Here is a 12,021-nt window from a genome sequence, read left to right as displayed (position 1 = left end):
TAAACTAAAATGTCAAGCTCTCTCATGCCTTCTAAGGGATGCAGCTCAGATCTCAGAAAAAACACTATCAAACTGCTCCATACAGCCATCGTTTAGCCAGTGACTTAGAAGGATTTTTACACAGAATGTACTATTCTCTATCTTTGGATTTCTCCTTTAGGGGAGCCCTTCAGTCTCTGGCAACCCTAGTTATATTTAGCACCTTCCCCTAGTCTTTCTAGTTAGAAATACAACAAGATTTCTATCAGAATTTTCTTTATCCCAAGATGGGCCACAATTTTAACTTCCCTAAGAAGAAAGCAATGAAAATGAAAAGCCCACCCCATTTGGTCACTTCTTCCAAGTTTAGATTTTCCTACAAAATATAATTGCTTTCATTTGTTCCCTATAGAGCAGGGGTGGTTGTTTTATTGTATTCAGCTCAGAGTTTATTTTTGTTATTTCAGAAGAGTTAATTGGTCAGGAATTTATTCCTCCACAAAGGGAGCAGTACTGTATAAATTTAAAATAAATATTTATAGTTATAAAAAGGCTACTCAAGGTTATAAAATTAGTATATGATAAAATCTGTCCTCAAAACCATTTTTCCCACTGTACAATGATTTTCAAATAACACTCACAAAGATAAATATACACCACTTATGCTAAAATGAGTTTTACAGTAAATTTTCATGATGCTTCTAGCTTGATATAATTTCTCAGGTGCTTCTGAGACAATGTCTACCCAATGAACACAGTATGGTGTTTCAACTGCCCTTTAATTACTTTACTTTTAAATATACCATTCTATCCTGAAAGCTCACCTTTAATACTTATAGATTCATAAATATCATTGCATTAGCTTCTCTGGGGATAAATTGGACTCAAAGGGGTTAAATTTATATTCACCAAACCACCAGAGAAGAATTGGTAAACCAGCCTATTAATTTTCAATGAACAATGTCACAGCTGAGAAATTTTTAGAACTCATGCCAGCTTATTCTCTTCTCAGTAGTGAAACACACATGGAAAAGCAAATCAAGACCAAAAGTCCCTGAGTGGATGCAGTCCGGGTATACCGAGTGAATGGTTTGAAGGAGACCATCAACTCCTGACAGTTGTGAATTTCTGCCCTCCTTAGCCACTTCTAGCTGAAGTCATGAATTCCTTCTGCTTGCCTTACACAATTCTGGAACTGGAAAGCCAAATTCAATAAAACATGTTGGAGTGTGGGATTAGTTTTCCTTCCTGCTTTGGTTTCAACAGGTTTTAATCCAGTAACTTGTTGAATCTAAGACTCTGCTCTGATTGATCTCCATTCTATCTAGTTTGGCCCTCTTCCAAGGTTGCTGCCTACTGTTCTTTCCCCATTTCAGCCAGATAGAGACTTGATGATATGACCTGTCTGCAATCTGGGCTCTCACTGCTGCCAATTACCCCCTCAGCAACTAAGCCTACACAAATTATGCTAAAGATCTATTGAGTCATCTTTTTTCACTGTCATACTCATTGTCATCATCATCATTATCATATTCATTATTCCATTTTAGTAATTCCAGCAAAGTGGATTTACTTACATGTTCTAATGCTATATTCCTAGTAGCTCTGTGAAGGTATAATCAGCTTTATATGTGAAAAATTTAAAGCTCAGAAAAGTTATTTACTCAAACATGTGCAGCTAGCTAGTAATGAATCCAGAACTGAGATCCATGTCTTTTACTTTTTAGTCTCAAACACTTTTCCCTACAATAGTATTTCACTGAAGATGCCTATTATAATATAGATTCCTAAGACTCATGCTCTTTTATCAGAAACTCAGTGAGAAAATTCTTCAAAGGGTCTTTAAAGGGTCTCCAAGGTCTTTCTTATGAACAGGCAAAATGGCAGACACTGCATAATATTCTACCAGCCAGGTTTAGAAATTAGTGCCTCCTTTCCCACATACAGTGCTGGAAATATTCTGTAAACATATACTTGTTGTTCTAGGTCTTTGAATTACATCATTTTTAAAAGTTCATATTCCTTGATATGGGCCACTTCAGGTAAGGAATTATGGCAGGCCAAAGGATAATCAGAGATGTTCTGCTATAGTCCCCACACACTTTTATTTCTGAGATTTCACTTATAGGAGTCTTCAACATTATGATTATTTTCAACTCTTCTTTTGTATGAGTCCCAGGTAACTCATATTGTTGTGTCTCTTTTTCACCCAATGTGAAATTGATTTTCTCTTCAAATGTCATAAATATTGCAGCCGACTAGTGTTTAATCATCCAAGGTCTTAGTTCCTCCATTAATACAGAGAAATTTCCATTGTATCCCATGGATCTAAAAACTGCTGGTGAGTTAGAACATCTGCCATAATTTTAAGGAGACTCTGTAGCTCAGCTGTTGAGAAATACTGTCAAAGTGCCCTTCAACCTTAGCTCTTCTAATTTTATAGCTTCCTCTTTCAGGAAACATGTACTCATTTACTTGAGGGGCCCATTGTTCTGCCCGTCCTTTTAGAAAGACAAGTGAGAAAGACAAAGGGGGCTATAAGAAAGGAGGCCACATAACCTGTTTAGTCTAGGAAAAACAGAGTCCTCCTAGTTTTGTAAAGCTGAGTCTACCTCACCAGGACTAAAGTTCAACAGTAAGATTTGGTCATCAAATCTTCCTTTTCCTTACACTGTTTCTTTTGCATATATTTCCTTCTGGGACCTCAGAGGCTGACCAAGCATAGGATTTTAGGATCTTTTGACCATATTCTCTCTTATCTTTTCCTCTCCTCCCCTCTCCCTCCTCTCCTCTCCCCTCCCCTCCCCTCTTCTCATCCTTTACCCTCCCCTCTTCCTTGTCCTCCTTTTTCTCCTCCCCTCCCCTCCCCTCCCCTCCCCTCCCCTCCCCTCCCCTCCCCTCCCCTCCCCTCCCCTCCCCTCCCCTCCCCTCCCCTCCCCTCCCCTCCCCTCCCCTCCCCTCCCCTCCTCCCCTCCCCTCCCCTCCCCTCCTCCTCTCCTCCTCTCCTCCTCTCCTCCTCTCCCTCTCCCTCCTCCTCCTCCTTCTTCTTCTTCCTCTCTCTCTCTCTCTCTCTCTCCCTTTCTAGATCAGTGACCTTAGCTAAGTCACTTAACTTCTGTGGAATTTACTTTGCTTACACGATAAATAGGGAAGAGAATTTAGCAACAACTTCTAAGTAAGTAGTTTTTAAACTGTGATCTACAGTATTTTGTTCTCATCACACTTCACTTTAGAGTAGCTGTTATTTTATCTGTAGTATAAGGAGGCTCCAAGTAAAAGTACAGTGAACAAAGGGTTTCACCACCAAAAACATTTAAAAATACTAGCCTAAAGTGTTTTTGAAGATCAGCCCTATCCTGACATGTATTTATCTGGTTGTCCAGGTAAGCAATGCCATCAATCTGGTTGGCCAGGTAAGAAATGTCATGAAAGATTGGTGAAGGAGATATTTGAGGGCAAGTTCATGGTCATTAAAAAATAATCCCAGAGCATGACCACCTTGTGGCATGCATCCAATAGATACTGAAGTCACCATAAGTTGTGTTAAAGAACAGAAAATCAACTGAGTAAAAATGAAGAGTCAAATGGTTTTATTAAACAATTCATGAATTGGGCAGCATCCCATTCCCATCTAATATGTAGAGAGGAGACTGAGAAATTTTACAATATAGAAGGTCTTATAGGTAGAAACTAGGTAGGGCAAGAAAGTTATTAGAAAAATAAAATGAAGGATTTTTTAGGAAATGTTACCTTCCCTTTGGGAAAGGCAGGGTGTCATTACACAGATTGCCTCAAATTCATTTTGGAGATAAAGACAGCCCACAGGGCAAATTACTTCATTGGTTCTTACCAGAAAATACCAGACTGTCTGATTAAGAACAAAATAAATGAACAAACCAAATTTAAAAAGACTCATAGATACAAAGAACAGACTGATTGTTGCCAGATGGGAGGATGGTGGGGGACTGAGTGAAAAGGTGAACAGATTAAGAGCTACAAAATTGGTAGTTACAAAATAGTCACAGGGCTATAAATTACAACATGGGAAATATAGTCAATAATATTATAATAACTATGTATAGTTGCAGGTGGATACCAGAAATATCAGGTGGAACACTTTAAAGCCTATGATTGTCCAAACGCTATTTTATACACCTGAAACAAATACAATAATATCTAAAGTAAACTGTAATTTTAAAATACTTATTTGGCCTCACCAGCATGCCTCAGTGGTTGAGCATTGACCTACGAACAAGGATGTCACCATTCCATCATTGATGTTTCTCTCTCTCTCTCTCTCTCCTTTCCTCTCTCTGAAATCAATAAAGATATATTTAAAAAAAAAAAAAGGATGTCACCATTCGATTCCTGGTCAGGGCACATGCCAGGGTTGCAGACTCCATCCCCAGGAGAGGAGGCAGCCGATCAATGATTCTTTCCCATCATTGATGTTTCTAGCTCTCCCTCCCTTTTCCTTCCTCTCTCTGAAATCAATAAAAATATATTTTAAATAAATAAATAATCATATTTGTTCATTTGTTACTTTTGGTTTTATATACCACAATAAATTTAATTAAAAAAAAATAAAAATACTTTAAAAAATAAAAGGCATTATGAAGAAAAAGAGAGGGGGAGGGAGATTACAATCTTGAAGTTTGAAACTGAAATTTGGTAAAGTATTAATTGTAGTATTGGTATCATGGATTTTAGCAAAAATTACTCCATTTGGGAACTGTGGTGTTTTCAACAATTCCTGACTTTTGATTAAACTCTCAGCTTGACTGAAAAATGTGATCAAAATTTGAGGCATTAGTGCCATTCTAAACTACTCCTCTGCACTTCTCACATTTGTTGATACTCTGATATTTACAGGTTATTGTTAGATCCCTGTGATGCTCACAAGCCAGGGCTTCCAGTTCATGATTTTTTTTTTATTGTTCAAAATATTACAGATGTCCCCCTTTTTCCCCCATTAACCCTTTCCATCCCGCACACACTCCCGCCTCAGGCCTCCACCACACTATTGTCTGTGTTCTTAGATTACACATATACGCATATAAATTTTTGGTTAATCTCTCCCCACCCACCCAACCACCCCCACATTCCCTCTGAGATTCACCAGTCTGTTCCATGCTTCTATATCGCTGAATCTATTCTGTTCATCAGATTATTGTGTTTAGATTTCACATATAAGTGAGATCATGTAATGTTTATCTTTCTCTGTTTGGCTTATTCGGCTTAACATAATTATCTCCAGGTCCATCCATACTGTCTCAAAGGGTACGAGATCCTTATTCTTTAGAGGTACATAGTATTCCATGGTCAAAATGTCCAACAGCTTTTTTATTCACTCATCTACTGATGGGCACTTGGGCTGTTTCCAGATATTAACTATTGTAAATTGTACTGCTATGAACATAGGGGTGCATATATTCTTTCTGATTAGTGTTTCAAGATTCTTAAGATATATTCCTAGAAATGGGATCACTGGGTCAAAAGGCAATTCCATTTTTAATTTTTTGAAGAACCTCCATACTGTTTTCCACGTGACTGCATGAACCTGCATTCCCACCAGCAGTGTACTAGGGTTCCCCTTTTCCCACTTCCTTGACAGCACTTGTCATTTGTTGATTTGCTGATGGTAGCCATTCTTACAGGTGTGAAGTAATACCTCACTGTGGTTTTAATTTGCATTTCTCTCATGATTAGCGACCTTGAGAATTATTTCATAGGTCTCTCAGGCCTCTCTATGTCCTCTGGGGAAAGTGCTCATTTAGGTCCTTTGCCAATTATTTAGTTGGATTGTTTGACTTCTTCTTGTTGAGTTGTATGCATTCTTTGTACATTTTGGAAATTAGCCCTTTATCAGATACATCTTGGGCAAATAGATTCTCCCATCCTATGGGGTTTCTTTGTATTTTGAGGCTGATTTATTTTGCTGTACAGAAGCTTTTTAGTTTGATTTAGTCTCATTTTTTATTTTCTATTTTGTTTTTCTTACCCTAGAGGTGTATTGGGGAAAATTCCACTATGTGAGATCTCTGTGACTTTGCTGCTCATGTTTTCTTCCAGGATTTTTATGGTTTCTCAACATTCATTTAAGTATTTTATCCATTTTGAATTTATTCTTGTGTATAGAGAAATTTGGTTAACTAATTTCACTTTTTTTCCCCATGTACCTGTCCAATATTCCCATCAACATTTGTTGAAGAGACTGTCTTTACTCCATTGTATGTTCTTGCCTCCTTAGTCAAATATTAACTGACCATAATGCCGTGAGTCAATTTCTAGAGTCTCTGTTCTGTTCCATTGATCTACATGTCTGTTGCTGTAACAATACCAGGCTGTTTTGATTAAAATAGCTTTGTAGTATAGTTTGATATCCAGTAAAGGGATCCCTCGAGCTCCACTCTTCTTTAGCAAGATTGCTGCAGCTATTTAGAGTCTTTTTTGGTTCCATATAAATTTTTAAAATATTTGTTCTAGCTCTGTAAAATATGCTGTTGGTATTTTAAAAGGAATTGCATTGAATCTATAGATTACTCTGGGTAGCATTGACATTTTAATGATATTAATTATTCCAATCCATGAACATGGTATATTCTTCCCCTTGTTTATATCTTCCTCTATTTCTTTTTTCAGTGTCCTCTAGTTTTCTGAATACAGGTCTTTTACCTCCTTGGTTAAGTTTATTCCTAGATATCTTATTTTTTAAATTTCAATGGTAAAGTTTCTCTTTCTGAGTGTTCATTCTTGGTGTATAAAAATGCCATCGATTTTAAGATGTTAATTTTGTATCCAGCTACCTTGTGGAATTTGTTTATCAAATCTAGTAGTACTTTAGTGGAGTCTTTATGGTTTTCTGTGTACAATATCATGTCATCAGCAAATAATGGCAGTGTTCCTTCTTCCTTTCCAGTTTGGTTACCTTTTATATTTTCTTCCTGTCTGATAGCTGTGGCAAGGACTTCCAGTACTATGTTGAATAAGATAGGAGAAAGTGGACAACCTTATCTTGTTCCTGTTTTTAAGGGAAATGGTTTTAGTTTTTGACCATTGAGTATGATATTGACTGTAGCTTTGTCGTATATGGTCTTAAACGTGTTGAGGTATGATCCCTCTATTCCCACTTTGCTGAGAATTTTTATCAAAAATAAGTGATAGATTTTGTCAAATAATTTTTCTGCATCTATTGATCTGATCATATGATTTTTTCCTTCATTTTTTTAATGTGCTGAATCGCATTTACTGATTTGTGAGTATTATACCAGCCTTGCATCCCTGGAATACATCCCATTTGGTCATGGTATATGATGTATTTAATGTATTGCTGGATCTGGTTTGCAAGCATTCTGTTGAGGATTTTGGCATCTATATTCATCAGGCATATTGGTCAGTAATTTTCTTTCCTTGCAGTGCCTTGATCTGGATTTTGGATTAGGATGCTGCTGGGCTCATAGAAAGAGCTTGGGAATATTCTCTCCTCTTGAATTTTCTGGAATAGTTTAACAAGAATAAGTTTTAATTCTTCTTTGAATGTTTGATAAAACTCTCCTGTAAATTCAGCTGGTCCAGGAATTTTGTTTATTGAGAATTTTTTGATCACTTCTTCAATTTCATTAGTTGTTAGCCTATTTATGTTTTCTGATTCTTCCTGATTCAGCTTTGGAAGATTTTATGCGCCTAGGAATTTTTCTATTTCAACTAGGTTGTCCAGTTTGTTGGCATATAGTAGTTCCTAGTATTTTCTTATAATCTCTTTTATTTCTGTTGGGTCAGTTGTCACATCAACTCTTTCATTTCTGATTTTATTTATTTCAGTCCTCTCTTTGTTTTTTTGATGAGTCTGGCTAAAGATGCATCAATCTTTTTTATCTTTTCAAAGAACCAGCCCTTGGTTTCATTGATTTTTTTGTATATATATATTTTTAGACTGTGTCATTTATTTCTGCTCTTATCTGTATTATTTCCTTCCTTCTACTTGCCTGGTGTTTTTCCTGCTGTTCTCTTTCTAATACTTTTAGTTGCCGCTTTATATGGCCTTTTAGGGTTTTTTCTTTTTTCTAGAGGTATGCCTGTAATGCTATGAACTTTCCTCTCAGGACTGCTTTTGTTGTGTCCCATAAATTTTGGGTTGTTTTCTGTTCATTTTCATTTTTTTTCCAGGAAGTTTTGATTCCTTCTTTGATCTCATTGATAACACATTTATTGTTTAATAACATGTTATTTAGCCTCCATGTGCTTGAATATTTTTGAGTTTACTTATAGTGGTTGACTTCTAGTTCATGCCATTGTGATCCAAGAAAATGTTTCATATGATTTCAAATTCTTGAATTTGTAGAGAATTGTTTTGTGTCTTAACATGTGGATTATTTTTGAGAATGTTCCATGTGCACATGAGAAGAATGTGTATTCTTCTGCTTTGGGATGAAATGTTCTGTAAATGTCAATTAAATCCATTAGGTCTAGTGTGTCACTTTAGGCCTGTGTTTCCCTGTTGATTTTTTGTCTAGATGATCTCTCCAATGACGACAGTAGGGTGTTAAAGTCCCCAACTATAATTGTGTTGCTATCAAACTTCCCTTTAAAGTCCACAAAGAAGTTTTTTCTATATTTAGGTGCTCTTATATTGGGTGCATATATATTTTTAAGGGTTATTTTTTCCTGTTGGATCGATCCCTTTAGTACTATGTAGTAAACTTTTTTCTCTCATTATGGTCTTTATTTTGAAGTCTATTTTGTCAGAAATAAGTATTGCTACTCTAGCTATTTTTCCTTACCATTTGCATAGAATTTTTTTTTTATTCCTTCATTTTCAGCCTGTGTGAATCTTTTGCTTTCAGATGGGTCTCTTGTAGACAGCATATATATTGGTCATGTTTTTAACCCATACAGCTACCTTATGATTTTTTTTTTTTGAATGTTAACAATGCTTTTTATTTTTATATTTATTTATTTTATTTTATTTTTCCTTTTTATTTCCATTAATCCCCTCCACCCTGCATCCATCCCACCCCCAGGGTTTCCCTATACCAGTGTCTGTGTCCATGGTTGTGCTTATAAACATGAAAGTTCTTTGATTAATCTCTCTCCAATAACTCCCTCTTCCTTGCCTTTCCTCTGAGATTTCCATGTTTCTATGTCTCTGGATCCACTTTGTTCATCAATTTAATTTGTTTATTATATTCCACATATAAGTGAGATCATGTGGTACTTGTCTTTCCCTGACTGGCTTATTTCACTTAGCATAATACTTTCTAGTTTCCTCCATGCTGTGCCAAAGGATAAAAGATCCTTCTTTTTTACAGCTGCATAGCATTCCATGGTATAAATGTGCCACAGCTTTTTTATCCACTGCTCTACTGATGGTCACTTGGGCTGTTTCCAGAACTTAGCTATTGTAAATTGTGCTGCTATGAACATAGGAATGCATAAGTTCTTTCTGATTGGTGTTTTGCGTTTCTTAGAATATATTCCTAGAAGTGGGACCACTGGGTCAAATGGTAGGTCAATTTTTAATCTTTTAAGGAAATTCCATACTGCTTTCCATAGTGGTTGCACCAGTCTGCATTCCCATCAGCAGTGTACTAGGGTTCACTTTTCTCAACACTCTCGGCAGCACTTGTAGTTTGTTGATGGTAGCCATTTTGACGTGTGAAGTGATACCTCATTGTGGTTTTAATTTGCATCTCTCTGATGATTAGCAATGTTGAGTATTTTTTCATGTCTCTTAGCTATTTTATGTCCTCTTTGGAGAAGTGTGTCATGTCTTTTGATTGGAACTTAATTTTGTTTACATTTAAGGTTATTATTGAAATATCCTTATTTAATGCCATTTTTCCCCTTTATGCTGATATACTTATCTCTCATTAGTTTTCTTCTTAAAGCAGTCCTTTTAGTATTTCATGCAATGGTTGTTTGGTGGTACTGAACTTTATTAACCTTCTTTTGACTGGGAAGCTCTTTATTTCGCCTTGAATTGTAAATGAGAGCCTTGCTGATCAAAGCAGTCTTGGTTGCATGTTCTTGCTTTTCATTACTTTGAAAACTTCATGCGGATCCCTTCTGGCCTAAAGTATTTTTGTTGAGAAATATGCTGTCAGCCTTATGGGAGCTCCCTTGTAGGTCATGGCTTATCTCTCTCTTACAGCCCTTAATAGTCTCTTTGACCTTAACCTTTGCAATTTTAATTATAATGTGTCTTGGAGTGGGTCTCTTTGGGTTCCTCTTCTTTGGATTCCTCTGTGCTTCCTGAACTTGTGTGGCTTTTTCTATCACTAGCTTAGGGAAGGATTCTGCCATTATTTCTTCCACCAGGTTCTCTATGCCTTGCTCTTTTTCCTCCTCCTCTGAAACTCCTATGATGTGAATGTTGTTTCACTTCATATCGTTCCCTAGTTCCTTTCAATTTTCCTCATTTTCTTTAAGTGTTTTCTCTGTTTGCTGCTCTTATTCAGTGTTTTTTCCTACCTCAATTTCTAATTCACTAATTTTATCCTCTGCTGCAATGAGCCTGCTTTTAATTCCTTCCCGTGTTTTCTTGAATTCTGATATAGTGTTCTTCAGTTCTGCCTGGTTCTTATTTATCATGTCTATATCTTTTTTCATGCCTTTGAAGCTTATACTAAGTTTCTGGCCCTTCCCATTAAGTGTCTTGTGGTTCTCATTAATTTCCTTGAATATCTTTATAACCATTACTCTGAACTCTATTTCTGATAACTTGCTTAACTCTATCTCATCAACGTCTATTTCTGGCAATTTTTCCATTTCTTTAGTTTGTGTGTCATTTCTTTGTCTCCCCATTTTAGTGATTCAGTGTTTGTATGTGTATATTAGATATATTTGCTGTTTCCCTGTCTTGTGTGGTGGGATTTTGTAGTGTATGTCTACTGAGACCCAGAAGTACATTTTCCTTATACTTCTAAGCCATATGTTCCTAGGCGTGTCCCTTTTGTTTGTGTCCCTTTTGTGGGTTATCTGGGCTCTTGTGTTGTGATTGGGTCCACCCGTTCATGAAAAGACCCTCTTCTCAGGTTGACCAATTCTGCAGCTCAGCCACAACCACATCATGTGAACTGTTATAAAGGTGCTGGAAAGTCAAAACAAAACACCACCAAACTTCCAGTAAGCAAAGAGGAACTTAGAAAATATCATGAAAATCACAATGAAAGCCACCAAAGAGAAGGTAGAATTGGGAGAGTGAAGCGAGAACACAAATATTAAAGCAAAAAGAAAGAAAAGAATATTATTGCTACCAGTAAAATATAAAATAAAATAAAATTAAAACTAAAAAAAAATAAAGTAGCTACTGGGAGATAAAAGGGGCAGAGAAAAGATTGTGAAAGAAAAGAAAAGCAAGCAAAAAATAAGGTTAAAGAGTAGAAATAAGAAAGTGCTTAAAAAAGAAAACGACAGACACAAACAAAAAACAAAAGACAAGGAGACAGAGGCTAAAATGGGAGGAGAAAAAAAGTTATGCCAATGGAACAAGAAAAGAGAGAGAGGTAAAGGGAGGGCAGGGAAAGATATCAATAAGAAACATAGAAGGCCCGGCCGGGTGTGGCTCAGCAGTTGAGCAGCGACCTAGGATCCAGGTGATCGGGGTTCTATTCCCAGTCAGAGCACATGCCCAGGTTGTGGGCTCAATCCCCAGTTGGGGGTTTGCAGGAGGAAGCCGACCAATGACTCTCTCATCATTGATGTTTCAGTCTCTCTCTCTCCTTCTCCTTTCTTCTCACTGAAATCAATAAAGATATATATATTTTAAAAAGAAATATAGAGGAAAAATAGAGAAAAGCAGTAAACTTATTGGTTATAATGGTCATATCCCCGTAATAAAGCAGACAATATCAAGAAAATCTTGATAATAGAACAAAAAAAACCAAAACAAAACCAAAAAATTAAACAAGTAAAACAAGACAAAACAAATCCTTAAAAAAAAATAATTACAAAAATAAAAAATTAAAATCGGTGAAAAAATTTTTAAAAATTTCCTTTTTTCTAAAAACTTTAAAATTAAAATTAAAATTTTAAAAAGTCAGC

The sequence above is a fragment of the Miniopterus schreibersii genome (assembly GCF_964146895.1).
Source record: "Miniopterus schreibersii genome assembly, chromosome: X".
In the NCBI taxonomy this organism is placed as follows: Eukaryota; Metazoa; Chordata; class Mammalia; order Chiroptera; family Miniopteridae; genus Miniopterus; species Miniopterus schreibersii.
The sequence above is the reverse complement of the archived record's forward strand: the minus strand, read 5'-3'. Positions refer to the sequence as shown.